We start from the raw sequence: 20,035 nt of genomic DNA on the forward strand, positions 1-20,035 counted from the left end.
CCCAAGGCCTCCGGGAGCTCCGCGTCGCCCCAGGCGCGCCAGATCCAGGCCACTCGGTGCCTCCCCACCGCGCTCATTCCCGGAGAAGCTGACGGTGGAAAGATGGCCGGGGTCCCAGGGCCGGGCAGTACTGAGCCCAGGCCCGAAAAGCCCCAAGTGAGCGAGCGCATGGAGGGGTTGGGTGCACCCAGTCTGCGAGGCTCTGCGCCCTCTGACACCCCGTGACAGCCTGGCTGAAGGACTGCAGTCCCAGCAGCTGGCCGGGAGAGGGCAGAGAGAGTGGGCAGGGGAGAGGTGGGCGCGCTGGGACATGAACCTCAGTCTGTGCAGTAACAGTTCTGTAAGTGGATGTAATGCTGAGGGCATTCACTGTGTGCGTGCCGGGAAGAAAACTGACATGCTCCATACCCAAGGGGAGACTGTGGTCCAGGGCTGGAACCCTGTCTGCGCCTCACTTCCCCGAGCCTCAGTTTCCCCATCTAGAAAACGGGGCAATAGTGATTTCCCCCTCTATCCATCATGGGAGCTGCTTATGGAGTCCTCGCTAAGGCAGCCTGTGGCAGGCGAGGTGGTTCCCCGGTGAGGCCAGGGCCTGGGTTTGGGGAGCAGGTGGAGGGCCAGGTACCAGGCCAGCTCAGCTCTGTAGAAGGCGGCATTCTGGAGCCCAATCTGACCCTTCCTTCTGGAGTGGGTGCGCCAGCGGCTAGCCATGCTCACTCCCTGTCAAGTGAGTTTGCAGCTCTGAGCCCCCTTTGATCTAGGGATTAGGTCCTCATTAGAGCTGATTGTCTCCCCAAAGCCCCAGGAGGCAGGTCTGGTCCCCCCCCACACCCCAAGCTGACACAGGGTGCTGAGGACAATGGCCAGGTGAGGAGTCACACTCTCCAGGGCCCCTGAGCCTCCCATCCTGGCCGCATACACCCGCCCTCCCAGGCCTAGCTGGTAACCCAGGCTTGGCTGTACACTGAGCTGTGAGAACTGAGTTACTTTCCCTGCCAGGTCTCCCCAACCTTTCCCTTTGTCACTTCCCTGTCTGTGGGTGAGGAGCACTGCCTGCTCACACTCTCTATGGCCTGGCTTTCCCAGCGTCCACCTCCACATTCTCCCCCCCCCCCGCCCCCGCACCCCCTCCCCCACACATCTCCCGAACGTTCCCTCCCGCCCCCCACGCACATACACACTCCAAATGCTTAGAGGCCACAGGGCAGTCTCAGACCTCCTTCCCCTACCTGGAACCTTGACTGCCCAGGGGCGGGCTGGCCAGCGTGCCAAATGCGGATGGTGCTCCCAGCTGAGGAAGAAAACTACCCATGAGGTTAGCACCCACACCACTCCGGGGCAGGGTTCGGCAAACTCCTTAGTCCACAGAGCCAAATATGAACAGTACAACGATTAAAATTCCTTTTGAGAGCCAAATTTTTTAAACTTCTTCTAACGCCACTTCTTCAAAGTAGACTTGCCAGGCCATGGTATTTTGTGGAAGAGCCACACTCAAGGGTCCAAAGAGCCGCATGTGGCTCGTGAGCCGTAGTTTGCTGACCACGGTTCTGAGGGAAAGAAGCTGACCCCACAGTAAGTGAGAGGAGATGCTGGGAATCCCCCAAGTCCACGGCCTTTGCTACAAGGCAGGACGGAACAAAAGAAAGAGGGCTCTGAGCCCGGGACTGCCCTCAGATTCTGGAGACGTCCAGCCCTGGAGCCTCTGTTTTGATGCCTCCAGGGACCACTCACCCCTACCCCGGGGACATGAGCGAGTGAGGGGGGCTGTGCAGGGCCTGCTGTGGTTCCTTCCCTAAGAAAGGTGACTCAGATCCTCTGCTTATTAGATGTGTAGTGAGGCTCTTCGTTTCCACCAAGGAACATTCTCTTTCCCACATTTCTCAAAGAACATGGAACTCTTGGCCGCCTCCTATCTTCTCACTTTGGATACTGACATGCACTTTCCTCCAAACTCCACGACCGGCAAACAGCAGCACTGGAACAGCTACTACATAAGCACTTGGCACTTGGGTTCTGTGTCAGGGAGATGTTAGGGAGTGGCGGAGACTGGGGCAACCAAGAGGCCACCACCAGCCCCTGCAGAGGAGGCAGTCAATGGTTGTCATGCAGGAATGTGGCTCTAGTGTTACCAGAGGTTCTCGTTTCGTTTTAGAGCTACTAGGAATATGGATTGTTATGTGAACTCTAAGTATGAATTCTTGGCAACTCTTAAAAAAAAAAAAAACCTTCAGAAGAAGAAAGAGGAGAGGGTGAAGGAGAGGGAGGAGGAGAAAGCCCAACAAAGCATGTTATGTCTAGAAGTTTCTATCCGGCCCATTGGCCACGAGTGCTCATTTCACTGCTACCCTATCGGTCCCCTCTGCATCCTCTTAGGAGTCTGCTCATGCTTCCGACGTGCATTCCAGCAAGCCCAGCCGTTTGTCAAGCCCACAGCCCTGGCGCGTTCCCACTGCGCTCCTTACTCAGCAGAGTTCGGCCTGGATGCGTGCGGCGTCCCCACACACAGGTATAGTTCTGCATCTGAGGACACCCTGGGCCGGGGCCAGGTTTCTGCTCAGGTCTGCACCGGGGAATCCGGCAGCCAACAGGGGCCAACCCGCTCTCTGCCCAGAGCAGCTCAGGCAGGCCCTCCCTCCGGGAAGGATAACTCAGGGTGGGTTTCCATGGAGACCCCAAGGCCCGGCCAGCTTCTGAGCAGAAGGGCCCTGTGCCCGAGTTAATGCTCTGCTGTCATCGCCTTCACATTCTTAATTATTTTTTAAGCGGGGGACTCCTCGCACGTTCCATTTGCATTGGCATCTGCCAGTTATGTAGTTGGTCCAGCTCCCAGAAGGTTTTCCCAGCCTTCCAGGGATGTTGGGAATGGATGCTGGAAGGGCTGGGCCTGGGGTCTGGCTCCCCATCTCCTTCTCCGGGGCACACAGGGTGCGGACTCTGCCAGGCAGCAGGGAGGGAGGACTCGGGCTGGGGAAAGGCTGCAGGAACTGTGCCCATGCAGTCCTCAGCAGAAGCTTAGTGGGAATTCGGGGGTAGGAAAGGGGGGGGGAGGGGGGAGAGAGGATGGGCAGTCCAGCAGAGGGCGGGGAGGCTGCTGTGCATCTGAGCTATGAGGCCAGACCCTGATACCAGGGGTCCGTGCAGGTCCCATTCCCAGGGGAGCTTCCTTTATTTTATTTTATTTTATTTTATATTTTTAATATATCTTATTGATTTTTTTACAGAGAGGAGGAGAGAGGGATAGAGAGCTAGAAACGTCGATGAGAGAGAAACATTGACCAGCTGCCTCCTGCACAGCCCCTACTGGGGATGTGCTCACAACCAATGTACATGCCCTTGACTGGAATGGAACCTGGGACCTTTCAGTCCGCAGGCCGACACTCTATCCACTGAGCCAAACCAGTTTCAGCTATTTTATTTTTAAAATATATATATTTTATTGATTTTTTACAGAGAGGAAGGGAGAGGGATAGAGAGTTAGAAACGTCGATGAGAGAGAAACATCGACCAGCTGCTTCCTGCACACCCCCCACTGGGGATGTGCCCGCAACCAAGGTACATGCCCTTGACCGGAATCGAACCTGGGACCTTTCAGACCACAGGACGACGCTCTATCCACTGAGCCAAACCGGTTTTGGCTGGCGGAGTTTCCTTTAGATCACAGGTGGAAATGACAACAAATACACTGCATTCAAGGAACCCACTATATTGAGTATACGCATGCAGCCGGACATGTGAGCCCACTGAAGTTTTTCATGTATTTTCTTCTTCCTGGCTGTGGTTTTAGTACCTGTAGAAGCACTTTTATGGAGATCTTCCAGCCAACATCACTCTACTCTCTGCAGGCACCTGAGTCCAAGACAAGGTAGCAACCCAGGTCCCCGGACACGCAGTTTTGTGGGTGTATATCCTTGTGAACACCTGGCAACGGTTTCCAGGGGCCTGGAGACCCCCCACAGCAATGCCTGCCCCGCTCCCCCCAGCTTGTGTGTGACCTTGGCAAAGGCCCTTTCTGTCTATGGCAAAAGCACGTGGGGGGCCGGGCCAGCGGGCATGAGTGAGCAGCGTTCCCAGCTCTGCCTGCGTTGGGCTTTTGCATCCTTCCCATGGTTGTTGGGTGGGTATATTTTGGGTGTGTTGCTAGTAGCAATGGCACGTGTATTAGTCACCTATCGCTGTGTATCGAATCACCTCAAACCTCAGCGGCTCCAAACACCAGCGCTCTTTCTCTCTGGTTTCTGTGGACCAGGCATCCGGGTGGCTGGGCCGGGCGCCTCTGGCTCAGGGCCTCTCCGGGGCTGTCGCCATGGTGTCCGCGGGGCTGCAGTCAACGCAAGGCTGCCGTTGGGGAGGATCTACTCCCAGGCTCATTCCCAGGGCTCTCGGCAAGATCCAGTTCCTCATGGGGTGTCCCACTGGGGACCTCCGCTCCTTCCTGGCTGCTGGCCAGGGGCTGCTGTCGGTTCTGCACTGTCAAGCTATAGATCGATACCCCAACTGGGTGTGTGCCCTCCCGGTGTCTGCCAGGGGGCCCGTGCGGGGTGTGTGCAGGGAGGCGAAGCCGCTGTCTCTTTGTAACCTGACTTGGAAAAAGACATCCATCATCCTTTCCCCTTTCTGTTCCTTGGGTGTGAGTCACTGGGTCCCTCCCACACTCTCAGGAGCGGTGACAGGAAGGTGTGAGTACAGGAGGCAGTCACCACCTGGGGCCTTGCAGGCTGCTGCCCTAGGCGGTTCATTCTCTGGGGGCTCGTACCCTGGATCTTGGACAGACCATTTTGCTCCTGGAAGCCTCGGGCCTTTTACCTGGAACATGGAGGTGATCGTGCTGACCACCATGCAGGGCTGTGGTGGGAGGTTTGGAGGACAAGAGGCACATGGGGAGCTCTGGATGGTGCCTAGCGCAGGGCAAACCCTGAAAAAACAGGGAGGAGGGCCATGTGGTAGAAGGTCCGAGGGACACGCCCATTGCTTCTAAGCCAGACACGTGCCTCCTGCCCTCTCCATGGACATCTGCCGCCTTCGATCCATTCCTGGGGACTCCAACGTGGCGTGGATGCCCTCCGGCCAGCCCTGGGATGCCTTTGTGGCCGAGGCCACCTGCTGATCTGCCCTGGCCATCCCAGTAGGACTCTGGGGCACAGGTGCAGCCAGGAGGATTAGACTGGGGCTTTCTCCAAAGCCACCGAAGGCCTTTGCCCTGGGGGGGACAGAGGGTTTTATCCGAGGTCCATCCCGCCATCTGTCCCGGCCAGGCCTTCCTGGCTGGAGACCTTTGTGCGCCTGTCACAGGCTCGCCGGTCTGCTCTGACGGTCTCTCCGGGACCCCAAATGACCTGGCAAAGATCCTGATCCCCTCGGGGGGCTGCCAGAGGCCCTGCCCTGGAGGCAGAGGCTTAGCCATCAGCTGAGCATCCAAGCATTTTCACGGAGTGTGGCTGGTCTCTTGCCCGCCTGCCGGGCAGTCCGTGTGCCAAGTCAGATTGTCAAGTGCAGCGAAGGAAAAACGTTCTTCCTTACCCACGGGCCATGCCTCGCCTGTTTCTGACAAGCAGGGAGGTCTCTGCAGGAAGTTAAAGTGTTGCAGCTTATTCAGAATAAAAATAGTAATGTCACGAATACTACAATTTATTTTTTTTAAATATATTTTATTGATTTTTTTTTTTTTTTTACAGAGAGGAAGGGAGAGGAATAGAGAGCTAGAAACATCGACCAGCTGCCTCCTGCACACCCCCCATCGGAATGTGCCCGCAACCAAGGCACATGCCTTTGACCGGAATTGAACCTGGGACCCTTCAGTCCGCAGACTGACGCTCTATCCACTGAGCCAAACCGGTTTCGGCTCAAATACTACAACTTATAATGCCAAATACTGGCAAACATGGACATCGCATTTGCTACACCAATTTGCATGCTCATTTATCTTCACAACACCTCTGAGCGGCTCACGTACTGTTATCCTACCCCCATCGTACAGGTGAGGAAACAGGCACAGAGAAGTCAAGTCACTTCCCCAAAGACACCCAGCCACGTGCGAGGTGCAGGCAGGACTGAGGCTTCTGTTGTCAGGCTGCAGAGTCCAGGCTAAGAACCACGATGCTACCTTGGCAACAGGCGTCACTAACGGAGCACTCACTTTGCCAGGGACTGTTTTCTAGCTCATTCAACCCTAAAAAATCATCCATCCCTATGTCTCCGATGAGAAAACTGGGGCTTAAGGAGACAAAGGGACTCATCTGAGATGATGTGGCTGATAGAGGTAAAGTTGGGAGGGAGGAGTGTTCTCTGGAAAATGCCTCCCACGCCAGGGTTTTGGGGGGTGGAATAGCCAACCCGTTTTTCATTTTTTCCTAAAGAGGGGACTCCAGGAACCCTCCGCAGACTGACTTGAGGATGGGTTCTCTGCTGCCCCTGGTGGCCACTGGTAGTACTTCACCTTTCCCATCTGGGGCCCTTGAACCCTCCGAGTTGACGGCTGCCTGAAGGAAGAACGTCCCCTACAGTAATTTTAAGAACTTTTGTCTCCTTTGTGTGACTCAACAGACACAGAGGGCCATAGGCCATAGGGACAGGCGGACAGACAGACAGACTGGCTTCAGGCCCTGCTTAGTAATGATTTAGTGTCTGAGATAAGAATAATGGTTACTCATTAGTTAGCACTTCTGACTTTATGACAGGCACTCTGCTTGGTATTTGGTACTTAAATGTTATTTAATTTACAGATGCACACAGAGGGTATCACCATCACTTAGGGTTATCACTCTCCACATACTGCTCATTTTAATCCCCACAATACTACAGGAGTACCATCATTACCCTCTCTCCATCAATGAAGAAACCAAGGAACAGAGAGGTTTAGTAGGTTGGCTGAGGTCACACAGCAGTACACAGTGGAGCCAGGATTCAGACACAGGCAGTTCTGGCTCCAGAGCCTGGGTTTTTTTTTTTTTTTTTTTTTTTTTTGTGTGTGTGTGTGTGTATGTTTATTATTACGCCATTAATGTTTGTTATTGTAGCATTATTACTCTGCATTTGCAGTTGAAGAACCCCAGGCGTGGAGTGGTGAAAGGATTTGTCTAAGATCACACAGCTGGTAAGTTTAGACGCAGTACATCAAGGATTTATTCACTCATGGATTCAACAAATACTGATTGTGCGCCAACCACGTGCCGGGCACCACTCTGGGCTCTGGAGGCAAACCACCATGCCGTCTAGCCTGCCAAGGCACCTGTGGTGTGCTAGCATGTGACCCACGAGGGCCCGAGGCAGCCCCCGGGAAGCACTGGCCATCTCTGCAAAGGAGAGACTATTTCCGGCGCTCCTCGGTGCCTGCCTGCTGGCCTTGCCCCTCCTCACCCTCACCCCAGGAGCCAAAAGGGCCTGGGCTCCTAGCTCGCCTCTCTCCCACCCGCATCCCCACTGCCACGGCCCTCACGCAGGATGGCGCTCACACAGACAAGGGATGTGAAACTGGTTGGACTCGGGAGAGGCCGCCGGGAGGGTCTGAGGCTGTCCTTTGTTATTGCCTTTTACTTAACAAGTAAAGCTGGGCAACTCAGGCACCTTCCTGGGGGCCTCAGTTTCCTCACCTGTGAAATGGGTATAAGAATGTTTGCCCATCTCCCCAAGACTATTCTGCGAGGAGCAAAGGAGACCATAGGTGGGAACCACGTGATTGCAGGGAGGGAGCCGGGTGGAGGGCAAGACAGACAGAAAGCCAGACAGGCTTTGGGCTGGGCTGTTGAGTCATGGAGCCATTTGTTCACTTGCTTCTTTCATTTGGTCCGTCTGCATTCTGCATCTGCCGCGAGTGCTGTCCTCGACACCGTGGGGAAGGACCCCAGCGTGTAGGAAGCTCAGTGCACGGGGATGCTGACACGAGAAGGAACTACTGGCAGGTAGGTGACGGGGGTTATCCTCTCCAAGCCATGGGGCCTCATCACTGGGACAGTGGGGAGCCTCTGCCACCCACCTCCCCAAGGGAAGAAAATGATCCCAAAGACCAGGCCAGTGAACTGCTTCAAGATTCTTGTGTGCAGGGTGAGTGCTGATGCCCAGAGATACTGGTCTGGCTTGTCCCTTTAAGGCTTAAAGTGCTCATCTCCCTTAGAGCCCCTCAGCTCCCCTTGGGTAAGAAGCCTGCTCAAAGGCCCTGGGCCTTTTATGGGAAGGCCTCTGAGCTACCTGCAAAGAGTAATTAGGCATGTCAACCCGAGGGGGCAGGGCGGAGGGCGGGTGTTGTTCAAAGACAAGGCTGGCTTCTCCTGAGGAAAAACAAGAGTCCAGAGAGGCTCAGACACTGGCCCGAGGGCACACAGCATTTCAGGGGGCCCAGACAGACTGACGTAATCAGTCCTGCAGCAATGGCCCTCAGAGTGCGGAGCACCATCCTGTGCATTTAGGAGAAATGCCAATTCTCTGCCCCACCCCTACTTCCTGAGTCAGAAACTTGGGGAGGGGGGACAGGGAGGGTCTGACAGTCTGTTTTAACACCCCTCCAGGTACCCCTGACGCTGACAAAGTTGCGGGGCCACAGCTGTTGCCTGAAGGAAGGGCTGCTGGGTCTCCATGCCCTTCTGAGCGGGAGGAATGAGGCGGTGGAGGCGGCGGAGCGCAGCAAGGTCACTTTCTCAGTGGCCGTGGCGTCACCGTTACATAACTCCCCTCCCCCGCCCGGTGACTTCCTGCACCCGAGTCCCAACGCCAGGCCCTGCCCTGTCAGGAGGCCACCTGCCCGGCCCCGGGAGGCCTGTCCGCACATGCCTGGGGCTGCTTTCTCATAATTAGGAGTTACCTGCCCGCCCGCCCACCAGGACTGGGCCTGCCAGCCAGAGGGGCTCCGGCTCTCCAGCGTCGAAGGGGTTCTGTGGCTGCAGGCCCCCAGCGTGGGCCAGGCCCGGAGGAAGGCAGAGCGCTCTGCGCTCGGACATCAGGAGGCAGCCGAGGCCCCGGGCCCGGCTCAGGGCAGACATCGCAGCCGCCCCGACTCCCAACGGGACTAATTAGAATCCACTGTACCGCCTTCGCTGCCCAGCGCCGTCCTTTAAATATCTCTGGACGGGCTTCAGGAGGCGGACTTGTGAAGCAGACACGTAGGAAGGGCTGGCACCTTCCCCCTGAAGCTGCTCATTAAAAACAAACAAGCAAAGATGTGTTTCGCCCAATATGACAGGAGCGCCGGTCTTGTGTTCAAACGTGACCTTTGAAAGTGGATTGTTTCTCCCAGATCAGGGCCCCGGGGCGGGGCGCTCGGGGCTGCCTGGGGTGAAGGACAGCGTGGGGCTGCTGGGTGGGCCTCCTCCTCCTCCCGTAAACTCAAGGCAGGGACGGATCTTAAAGGGACACCTGCCCTAGGGGCCAGGCTCGCAGCAAGCACCCGGGTGAACGGGTGGATGGATGGAAAGGTCCCGAGTTCCGGCTCAGGGCTTCCCAGCTGTTTTGCGCCGACCTCAACAAGCCCCTTCCCACTTCTCCTAAGAACCCCCTCCCCATCTTAATAGCAATAGCGACCATTTACTGAGGGCCCCGAAGTATGACAGGCCCTCTAGTGGCATCGTCTCATTTAACCCCTCACCTGCCCTGTGAGAGAGGGGCTCCTGACTGTCACACCCATTTCAAAGCAGAGTAAACTGAGGGTAGGAGAAGGGGGCAGAGGTTGCAGAGCGGTGGCCCCAGAGCCAAATATGGTTTGCAAAAGTGCTTTCTTTTCCCTAGCACTCTATTGAAAAATATTTTTAAAAAAACAAGCTGCCAACACTTTCAAGGGAGGATAATTTACACTAAAACAGTGGAATGCAAACTCATTAGTCAACAGAGCCAATATCAACAGGACAACGATTGAAATCTCTTTGGAGAGCCACGTTTTTTAAACTTAAACTTCTTCTAACGCCACTTCTTCAAAATAGACTCGCCCAGGCCGTGGTCTTTTGTGGAAGAGCCGCACTCAAGGGGCCAAAGAGCCGCATGTGGCTCGCGAGCCACAGTTTGCTGACCACGGCACTAAAAGATTCGGATAGCTTCATTTGAGAAACATCAGGAGGTCTGGAGATAGCGTACCCCCATTCCATCGCACATGGCAACAGGGTGCCCCCCCCACACCCTGTCATGCCCACTGCCCCCTACCGTCTACCCCTGCCTCCCTCACTCAGGGAAGTGACCCGCCGGGGTGCTCCAGGCAGGGAGCTCCCCCCATGCCCTCAGGCCTCCGTAGCTCCAGGCAGAGTCTGCAGTCCAGGGTCCATCTGTCCATCTGTTTCTCTTGCACACCCCACTAGCGCCCACTCATGGGAGATGCCCATGTGTTAGGTCAGAGGAGCACTGGACGGGGAGTCTGGAGACGTGGGTGTTTGCTCTGCCCCTGGAGCAGCCTGCTTGCTCAGAGGGGAGAGTCCGCCAGAGCCAGCCCAGAGAACCACTCCGCACTGCAGGGCCTGAGCTGGGAGGCAGAGCCAGCGTGTCCCGGCCCGGGTCCCTGTGAGGACAAGGATGCCCGCCGGGCACGGGGCAGGCCGGCTGGGGCTCGGCACTGCCAAAGGGAATGCTCTTCCAAGCTCCAGGAGCAGAGGCCGTGCTTTCCACGCCCTTTCTCTTGCTCCATCCTGCACACATCTGACGGAGGAGGAAACTGAGGCTCAGAGAGGGGGGGCTGTGGCCCGAGGTCACACAGGGAACCGGCGCCCGCGCTGGCACACGCTCCGGCTTCTTCAGCCCTCCCCCGGGCGCCTCCCGGATCCTCTCTCCCGCAGGAGCTCAGAGCCCTCGGCTTCCTGGAACTGGGCCTCAGGCGGGGTCAGAGGGACCCACACGGCAGGGGCTGCGGGTCCAGAGGCCTAGCCCAGGGCTTGTTCACGGTTTCTAAGGCGCAAACCCTTTCGAAGAGAATGGGGGCTGCGGGCTCCGGGACGGCGAGCCGCCTCTGGGGGAAGGCGGGTGGACGGGAAAGGTTGCGATACTGGCAGACGGCGGCCCCCGCTTGGCTCACAGGCATATTTTGTTTTTCCCACGGTGTTTTCAAAAATGCACACGGGTTGCCAACATCCAAGAATCAGGGGATTTCACACAAAAGACACCGGGGTTTCTGGCTCCTTGTGAACACTTTCGAGGTCTGGCAAAGCCTGGGCCACAGTTCCTCCCAGCAACGCCGCCGGCAGGAGCGGGGCCCGCCCCCTCTCCCCCGCCAGCCTCGGCCGCCCTCCCCGCCTGGCCTGTGTGAGCCCCCTGCACGCGGACTTGGGGACTTCACCCCCTGCAGCCTCCCGTGATGAAATCACCCGTCCCATCCTGGCCCCCAGGGGGAATTCTGGGCATTGGTGGTTCTCCACTAGGGGGCAGTTTTGTTCGAGGGGGACACTGGGTCATTCCTGGGGACATTTTTGGTGGCCAACGTCGGGGGAGGGGGTACCACTGGCATCTATTGGGTCGAGACCAGGGATACTGCTAACCATCCTGCAGTGTATCCAACAGCCGGCCGAACGAGACATTATCCGGCCCCGCGTGTGAGAATGCTGAGGTGAGAAACCCTGCGCTGAATGGGGAGACACCGCGAGCTCCAGGCCAGGAACAGGGTCCGAGAGGGCGGGTCCCCACACCAGGGACGGCCCCTGCCCGCCCTGCAGCCCCAGGCCGTCCCTGTGCCTGCCAAGGGCCCGGCACACTCCCCGCGAGGCCACTCAGGAGGAAGCAGATGCCCTGACAGCGCTCGTGATTCAAGGTCCGTAAAGAATGTTAGAAGCAGGTGGCGTGAGGGGGCACCTCACGGGGATGCAGAGGCCTCTGCCAGGTACAGGTGCAGAGGCGTTATCTGGCCCCGGCTCTGAAAGGTGCAGTCGGGGTGGGCAGAGATGGGAGGTGGCATTCTGGGCAGAGCACAGAGTCCGTGCAAAGGCGCGGTGGCAGGAACAGGCTCACACCGGAGGGGACATGCTTTCTGCGGGTGGGAGCGGAGATGCAAGGGCATGGGCTAGAGGAGGGGGTTGTGGGCAGAAGTGAGAGCCCCCAGCTAAGTGAGGGAGGAGAGGGCAGCCCCTGGGGGGTCCTTGTCCAGGGAATAGAGTATAATTAACCATTGAGGAGTCACTGAAGTTCTCAGAACCCGGTTTCCTCCTCTGACCAATGGGGCTAATAAGAGTGACACAAGCTGAAACCGGTTCGGCTCAGTGGATAGAGCATTGGTCTGTGGACTGAAAGGTCCCAGGTTCGATTCCGGTCAAGGGTATGTACCTTGGTTGCGGGCACATCCCTGATGGGGGGTGTGCAGGAGGCAGCTGGTCGATGTTTCTCTCTCATCGATGTTTCTAACTCTCTGTCCCTCTCCCTTCCTCTGTGAAAAATCAATAAAAAATATATTTTAAAAAATTATTAAAAAAAAAAAAAAAGAGTGACACCAGGTGACACATGTAACACCAACCAGCTGTGATGCAGTTAATCCTCACAGCGACCCTAAGAAGTGCCCCCTATTATTATTTCCACCAGAGGCCCGGTGCAGAGATTTGTGCACAGGTGGGGTCCTTTGCCCTGGCCTGCAGGGATCCGACCGAAACCAGCTCTCCAACATCCCCCGAGGGGTCCCGGATTATGAGAAGGTGGTTCTCGGGTGATGCACCCTGGAATCGGGTTCCTTCCTCTCTGGTTCTGGGTTATATCACCCCAGAACCTCCGATGCCAAGTAACCGCAGCTCGGCAGCTCCTGCATTGAGCATCTGCCCCCTGGTGGTCAGTGCGTGTCAGAGCTACCGGTTGGTCGGTCGAACGGTCGGACGGTCACTTAGACTTTTATATATATAGATTCTACAGAAGAGGAAACTTCGAGATGTGGATAAGTCAATCAGCTGTAACTTTCCCAAGGACATTGCAAATGAGGAACGGAGGTGGGCGGTGGACCCCGGCAGCCTGGCTCCTGTGTGTAAGCTCTTCACCGCTCGGCCTCTCCGGAACCTTCTCGGAGAGCTGTCCTTAAGAAAAATGAGACAGCCCAGCCTGTGTGGCTTAGGAGGTCACGGTTCGATTCCGGGTCAGGAGTAAACGGAGTAAAGCAGGGAGGTGCCCAGCACAGTGCTGGCACGGAGCTGCGACACCTCGCCTAGGCTCACCATCACAGGAAACAAGGGCCCTGCACAGCCCTCACGAGAGCAGGCGCCTGAGAGGTCCTGTGCGGGACAGCCCGGGGAGAGGAATGGTGCCCCCCTCAGGGGAGAAAACACTGAGTCACGTTTTGGGAAATACATGTCCCACTGACAGTTCTTGAACCCTGGGCCACCCCCACCCACGCTCTTTAATTATTTTTTTCTTGTTGATTTTTTACAGAGAGGAAGGAGGGAGAGAGAGAGCCAGAAACGTCGATGAGAGAGAAACATTGACCAGCCGCCAACGTACATGCCCTTGACTGGAATCGAACCCAGGACCTTTCAGTCCACAGACCGATGCTCTACCACTGAGCCAAACCGGTTTCGGTGACCCACACTCTTTATCATCTGCATGACTGATCACTCGTCCCTGCTGCCCCGGTCTACTGTCCTCCTCCTTCAAGCCCTGCCCACCCAGCTCCGAGGACACTTCCTTCCGGGAACAGCCGGGACGTGCCCCGGCAGAGCAGCCACGCCTGGTCTTTGTGCCCAGAGCGCTGTTTAAACTCGGGCGGCCCTCGCAGGACGTCACCCCATAGGTGTGCCCCTCCCACCCTGCAGGTGCAGGTGCGTCTCCTGGAGATCGGGGTGAAATGCAGGTCCTGGGGTGGGTCCGAGGCTTTGCTTTTCTAACAAGCTCCCAGGAGATGCTCATGCTGTGGGCCCAGGGACCACACACTGAGCTGCAAAGTCTCAGGCCATGTCCTGGGGGTCACTCTTCCTCCACCGGACAGTTAACAGCAAGGTGACTTTCTGTGGTGGGTTCTTTTCTTGTTAAAAGTTTGCAGGAGGAACCTGGTCCATTCTTGTCACTAATGCTTGGTTAGCAGACCCTGGGAAGTGTCCTGGACGTGGGCCTGGGACACCTTTCTCCAGCACACGCCCTTGTACCTGGGTCCCGCTTCATAGGTGACAGCAAGACGAGCCAGCAGCAGTTTTTCTACTCAAAGTGCATGCCCTGCCCCTTAGGGAGCAGCTGACTGCGGGCCAGAGGCCCCCGCAGGAGCATGCACTTACCCCGATGGGTGCAAACAACTCCATGCTCATCTGGAGAGACCGAAGCAGAGGGGTCCCTCAGTGCCAGGGCTGTCTGTGCTGCTGCCCGGAGTGTGAGCTCACGTCTGGAGTCCTGCAGGCTTGGATGTCCAGGTGACATGGATGTTCAGGTAACATGGATGTCCAGGTGACTCGTCAGGTGTCCCATGTCTACAACTGGGCTGCAAAGCTGCACTGACAGCGGGAACTCAGCGTCACGGCAACTGTTGCTAAGCACCTCCCACGAACCAGGCTTTTACATGCATGTGTCTCCTCAACCCGCACCCCAAGGTGGAGCAACTCCCATGTCCACCTTCTGAGTGGGGAGCCTGGGGCCTGGGGTGCGGTGGGGGCGGTGTGATTTCCCCAAGGCCCTGCGTGTGGAAGTGACTGTGCTGAGGCCGGAGCCTGGCTGTGCTGGGCCCCGAGCCATTTTGCTGCTTCACCAGTCCAAGGAGCCAGTCACCCGACTAACCAACCAGCCGGTCAGCCAACATCCCACGAGGATACACGCTCCCTGGGTGCCTCCTGGGTGCCAGGCATTGGGAACAAGAAGACATGAAGACAGAATCCTGCCCTGGCTGCATGACCTTTGGCAGACAGCTTACCACCCAGGCCTTGAGCTTCCTCATCTGTGAAATGGGACAATAATGCTGCCTCCTCATCGGATTAAATACAAGCGAAGCTCTTAGACCAGCATCTGCCACCGAGTAAGAATTCAATAAGTGTTACTTATTAATATTAGACTCATGGGATGGTGATATTTTAAATTTAAATTATTAACATTTCATTTTGTTTCTGGTATAATGTTCTGAAACTGAGTTTCAAACAAAGCAACGTTTTGTGGAGCCTGGACCCAGGGCTGGTGGGGAGCGGGGTGCCCCTGCCTTTCAGCCCCGCACTCAGCCCGAGGAGGAGCCTGCCTGGCAGAGGGCAGGGTGCCCGCCCACTCGGCTGCCCATTGATTGGCACAGCTGCCCATCGGCACAGCTGCCCATCTGCGTGGCTGGGGCGACAGGGACATCTGCACAGGGCCTGTCCTTGAGATGTCCCTTTGGAATCCTGTGTTGGAGCTAAGAAGCATGGGGGTGCCGTCGGCACTGTGTTTTGCTTGTTCTTCTGTTTCCTGTGCCTGGCAGCTTGAGTGGGTGACGAAAGAGACCTCAGCAGGTAAGAGAGGAGACAGGAGGAGGAGGAGGAGGAGGTGTGAATTTAAAAAAAAATCATCATGTGTGTGTCTCTGAGGACAACTGTCTCAATTTCCTACACGCGTGGTCGGCAAGCTCATTAGTCAAGTATCAACAGGACAACGATTGAAATTTCTTTGGAGAGCCACATTTTTTAAATTTAAACTTCTTCTAACGCCACTTCTTCAAAATAGACTCGCCCAGGCCGTGGTATTTTGTGGAAGAGCCATACTCAAGGGGCCAAAGAGCCGCGTGTGGCTCGTGAGCTGCAGTTTGCTGACCACTGCTCTAGACCAACAACAGCAAGCACGGGACACTTCCTGCTCCAAGGGTCCGCCTGCCCACAACCTTCCTTCCCTGCCTAGTGGCTCCCCATTCCCAGCACCGAGTCATTTTGTTCAAGAAATTCCTCTGCATTCGTCGGGGCTGAATGATGCTGTTTTCTGGAATGTCTGCAAAGCCAGTGAACCGACCTGTATTTTTCTGGCTCTAGCTGCATAGTAGGCTCCCCTACAAATAACATGGCCGATAAAATTGTAGTTCTCAGAAGCCCAGACTTTCACGCTACAAAGAATCATGTCCATCAGTGGGTGTCCGGTCCCTGCTTGCTCTCGGCATCTCCTGGCCCAGGTCGCAAGCTCAAGTGCACCCAGGTGACTGTATCTTACACACACCTGTGTGGCCCTCGAATCTCAGCGGCCGGGCCAGGAGACTTTCTTCCCGGGAGGACCCTGTCAGCAACCCTCTCCTCCCAGGGCGTCCCGTTTCTAGGCAACAGAGGAAGCCAGACAGACTTGGTCAAGGAGCGCTGCGCCCTTGCGAGGCCCTTCCTGCCAGCCGGGCCTGGGCCTCAGCTCTGCACAGGCATGCACTCCTACCGCCAACCCCATGGGGGGGTTACCACTCTCGTACCCACTTCTCAGTTGGTGAGACAGAGGCACGCACTGATGGCTTCAACTCATGCAAACTGGCAGAGCCGCCCGCAGAGCCAGAGCTCTCACCCGCCCCCGCGCTGCTGGAAAGCACAGGACCCCTCCCCGGGGGGCTCTCAGGGTTTGGGTGAGAGGGAAGATGGCTCCCTAAGAAGCAGCGCTGGGTTTGGGGGCAGAACTGGGACCTGGAGTCCCTGAGGGTGTTCCCCCTCTTGGCAGCCACCCCATCTTCACAAACCCCACCTGGGATGTGGGGCAGGGAGCTCAAGGTGCAGCCGTGGGGTGAGCCAACATAATCACCCCAGGCCTTCCTGACGAACTTGGCCCAAGCCCCACGGGCTGCTCTGAGTGAGAGCAGCTGCCGGCTGGAGCAGGGGAGGAGGCCGGAGGGGCCGCAGGAAGGCAGGATTAGGCTGGCTTTTGTTGGCAGAGTGGAGGGGGCGTAGCAAGCTGTCACTCTGAATGCCCAGGCGGAAATGAGTGAAATCGGAAAGCACTTCTCCAGCCAGCCCCTGAGGGAGAAGGTGGTTGTGGATCTTGGGTGCCTTACAGGGACCTAGAGGAGGAGGAGAGGGAAGGTGAGGGGGGAGAAAAGAGGGGGGAGGAGAGGAGAAGAGGGGAGAGGAAGGCAGAAGAAAGGGGAGGGAAGGAGGAGAGAGGAGGGGAGAGGTGGGGAGGGAAAGCCTGGGACAGGGGACTTCAAATCTGGCTTCGTGATCTTCCCCGTAACACTGCACCCCCTCTCGGTCCTCTTGGGGCCCTGGTCCTGGCCACATGAGTAGGAAGCAGGGTGAGTAGTTATAGGGTCCAACAGGCTTGGCCTATACAGGTGCTGCGGACCCACACCCCCCTACCAGCCCGCAGGCAGGCAGAGGAGACGGAGCCTGGGACGGCCAGTGGCTTCCTTCCCCCGATCGTTCTCGGTGGCCCACACAAGTTCACGGGCTCAGCTACCGGCAGCAACGACCCTGAAACCCGGGAGGCTCTGTCCAATAGCGAGTCCTCCAGGGTAAAGGGCTCTGCAAGAGGGTGACCAGTCCCGGTTTGGCTCAGTGGATAGAGCGTGGGCCTGTGGACTGAAGGGTCCCAGGTTCGATTCCGGTCAAGGGCATGTACCTTGGTTGCGAGCACATCCCCAGTAGGGGATGTGCAAGAGGCAGCTGATCGATGATTCTCTCTCATTGATGTTTCTAACTCTCTATCCCTCTCTTCCTCTGTAAAAAAATCAATAATAATAATAATAATAACATATATATATATATATATATATATATATATATATATATATATATAGAGAGAGAGAGAGAGAGAGAGAGGGTGAGCAGGACCCAGAGGGAACACACTGCTGGGTGTGGCCTCAGCCCGAAGTCCCCAGGTGCCCTGGCCCATGGCTGACAACCTCCCTCCCTGCCCCGACTCGTGAGCCTGACCTAGTGGAACGTTCCGTGTTCCTTGCCATTGGGATCCCGAGCCCCCCGTTCAGCACACGTCCTCAGGGGTCCCCCTGAGACCTGATTCTCCACGGGGAAAGTGACAGACCCTGAATGACAGACATGGTGACCTAGTGCAGAGTTGGGGCTGGGACCAGTGTCTCCCCATCTGCAGAACAAGGCTCCTCCCCTGCCTGGGGTGAGGTGGGGGAGGGAAGCATGTGCTCAGTCCAAACACACTGCCAGCTGGAGCTTTCTGTACCACTCCCTGGCCCGGGGCACCAGGATGCTGAAGCACCGGGAATTCTGGGACATTTTGATCATTTTCAAGGATAAGCATACTGGGTCATTCATCCAGCCGATAGTTCTAGAGCAGCCACTACGTGCCACGCACCAGATGCCGGGTTGCAAGTTCCCACACTCTTAGGGCCTAGAACTTGGGATCATTCTGCCAGCTGTGCCCGTGGTGGCCTCTCCTACCATCGCTTTTCCCTTGCACCAGGACTTGCTGATACCTGCTCTCTGTCCACTCCCCCGGCCCCCACCCCATATGTGCACACGTGTGCACAGGCCCCAGCTAAGCTGAGGTTCTGACTCTGACCTAAACATAATTGCTCCCAAATCATCCAAGCCCCCTGCCCCCTCCTGTCCTGCTCTGACCTCCTGATGCCACTCAGTTTTCAGCCTCCAATCCCCAGCCCCAACCTGCTGACCAGGTGCCAGCATCGGCTGCCCAGCGTTGGCCTCTGGACCCTGGGCTATATCTCGCTCCAGCCGCACGGCCACTGCTGAGCAGGAGCTGCCGTTCTGCCCGGGGTGGGGCCTCCAGCACGTCTGAGCTGGCCCTGACCCCCGGCCGGTGCTGACTCATGCTCCTGCCTCTCATTCTGACCCGGGAAACTCATGTGCTCCAGATGGGTGGCTGGGCCTGGTCCTCCCCTCTGAGAAAAACACCCCATTTTCCTCCCCGTAGCAATTATCATGCTATAATATGTCTTTTGCTTCCGGAGATGCAGCAAGCATGGCGTGATGGATGTGTGGGCGGAGGGACCCTGGGGCATGGAACTGAGACGTCGGCGCATCTGGGTAATGGAGCACTGCTTTTACCTGTGCTCACCGGAGGCTCTCCTCACTCACAGACACCGTGGGATGTGCTTTATATTCATAATCTCCCCGGTTTCTCTCTCCACAAGCCTATGACGTGGGGGCAGTGATTATCTCTGTGAACTGGGTAGCGGGTGTCTCTTCAATGCCTGTGCAACCCTCCCATGGTACAGCTGGGCCTGACCCTGGCCAGCTCCTGGGTAGTTTAAGCACGTGGTCGTCCGAGTGTGTCTGAGGACCGCTGGGGTCCCTGAGACCTGGACAGAGGTCTGTGAGGGCCCCTGGCCCATCTCACATCTGCACGAGGTGGGTTTCCTCAGACACACAACCCGGAGAACAGCCCGAGGCAGAAGCAGGTGTGAGGCTCCTGTTGTCCTCCATGGAGCCAGACTTAAGAGATTTGCAAAAGTATAAAATAATGCCATTCATTTCACTAACATGTTTTTTACACTTTGGAAAGCTTGGTTATTACTCATACAGTGTGTTATTTATATTAGCACGTCTAATGGCTTTATTGTTATTTTTAAATGGATAAATATTTAATCTTTTTCAGTGTTAAGCTCTAACATGGTAAACATCGATAAGTATAATCCACAGAAAAGCTTGTCGGAGTCCTCTCTGGGGTCTGGAGAACCAAAGTCTGAGAACTGCTGGTTTAAGCCAATCGCAATAATCTCCTGGTCCATGCCAGTGATTGGCTCAGGAGCTCAGGCTTAGGCCAATCAGCATGTGGCATTCCCTTGGTGACAGCTATTGGCTGGAGAAGGGGCATGTGACCCAGGTTGGATCAATGAGATGAATGGTTTGCTATGAGCTGCTGAGGAAGTTCTTCCCACTCGCTGGCTTACAGGACCGATACCTTTCCTTTCTCTGATGATACTGTGGCCAGATGTGATGTCACAACTTCAGCAGCTGTCTTACCTCCAGCCCGAGGATGGAGTTGACACCCAGAGGAAGGTAGAGCCAGGTTATCACCAAGAAAGGAGACAAAGCCACAGATCAAGTTGACCTACATCTTCAAGTGCACTGTCATGGCTCAGGAAACATCTTTATATCTATACTAGAGGCCCAGTGCATGAAATTCATGCACTGGAAGGGGGGGTGTCCCTCAGTCTGGCCTGACCCTCTTGCAGGCCAGGACACCTCCGGGATGTCTGCCTGCCAGCTTAGGCCCATTCCCTGCAGGATCAGGCCTAAGCTGGCAGTTGGACATCCCTCTCACAGTCCAG

The 20,035-nt window shown here is 56.4% G+C and overlaps 1 protein-coding gene across 3 annotated transcripts in view; it reads right to left on the minus strand.

Annotated features, from left to right (window-relative positions):
• The window catches only part of KAZN (kazrin, periplakin interacting protein), a 537,286-nt gene that overhangs the window by 106,871 nt on the left and 410,380 nt on the right, over nucleotides 1-20,035 (minus strand). The window lies entirely within an intron of this gene.

Source organism: Pipistrellus hanaki (genome assembly GCF_964339955.1).
Source record: "Pipistrellus hanaki genome assembly, chromosome: 2".
In the NCBI taxonomy this organism is placed as follows: Eukaryota; Metazoa; Chordata; class Mammalia; order Chiroptera; family Vespertilionidae; genus Pipistrellus; species Pipistrellus hanaki.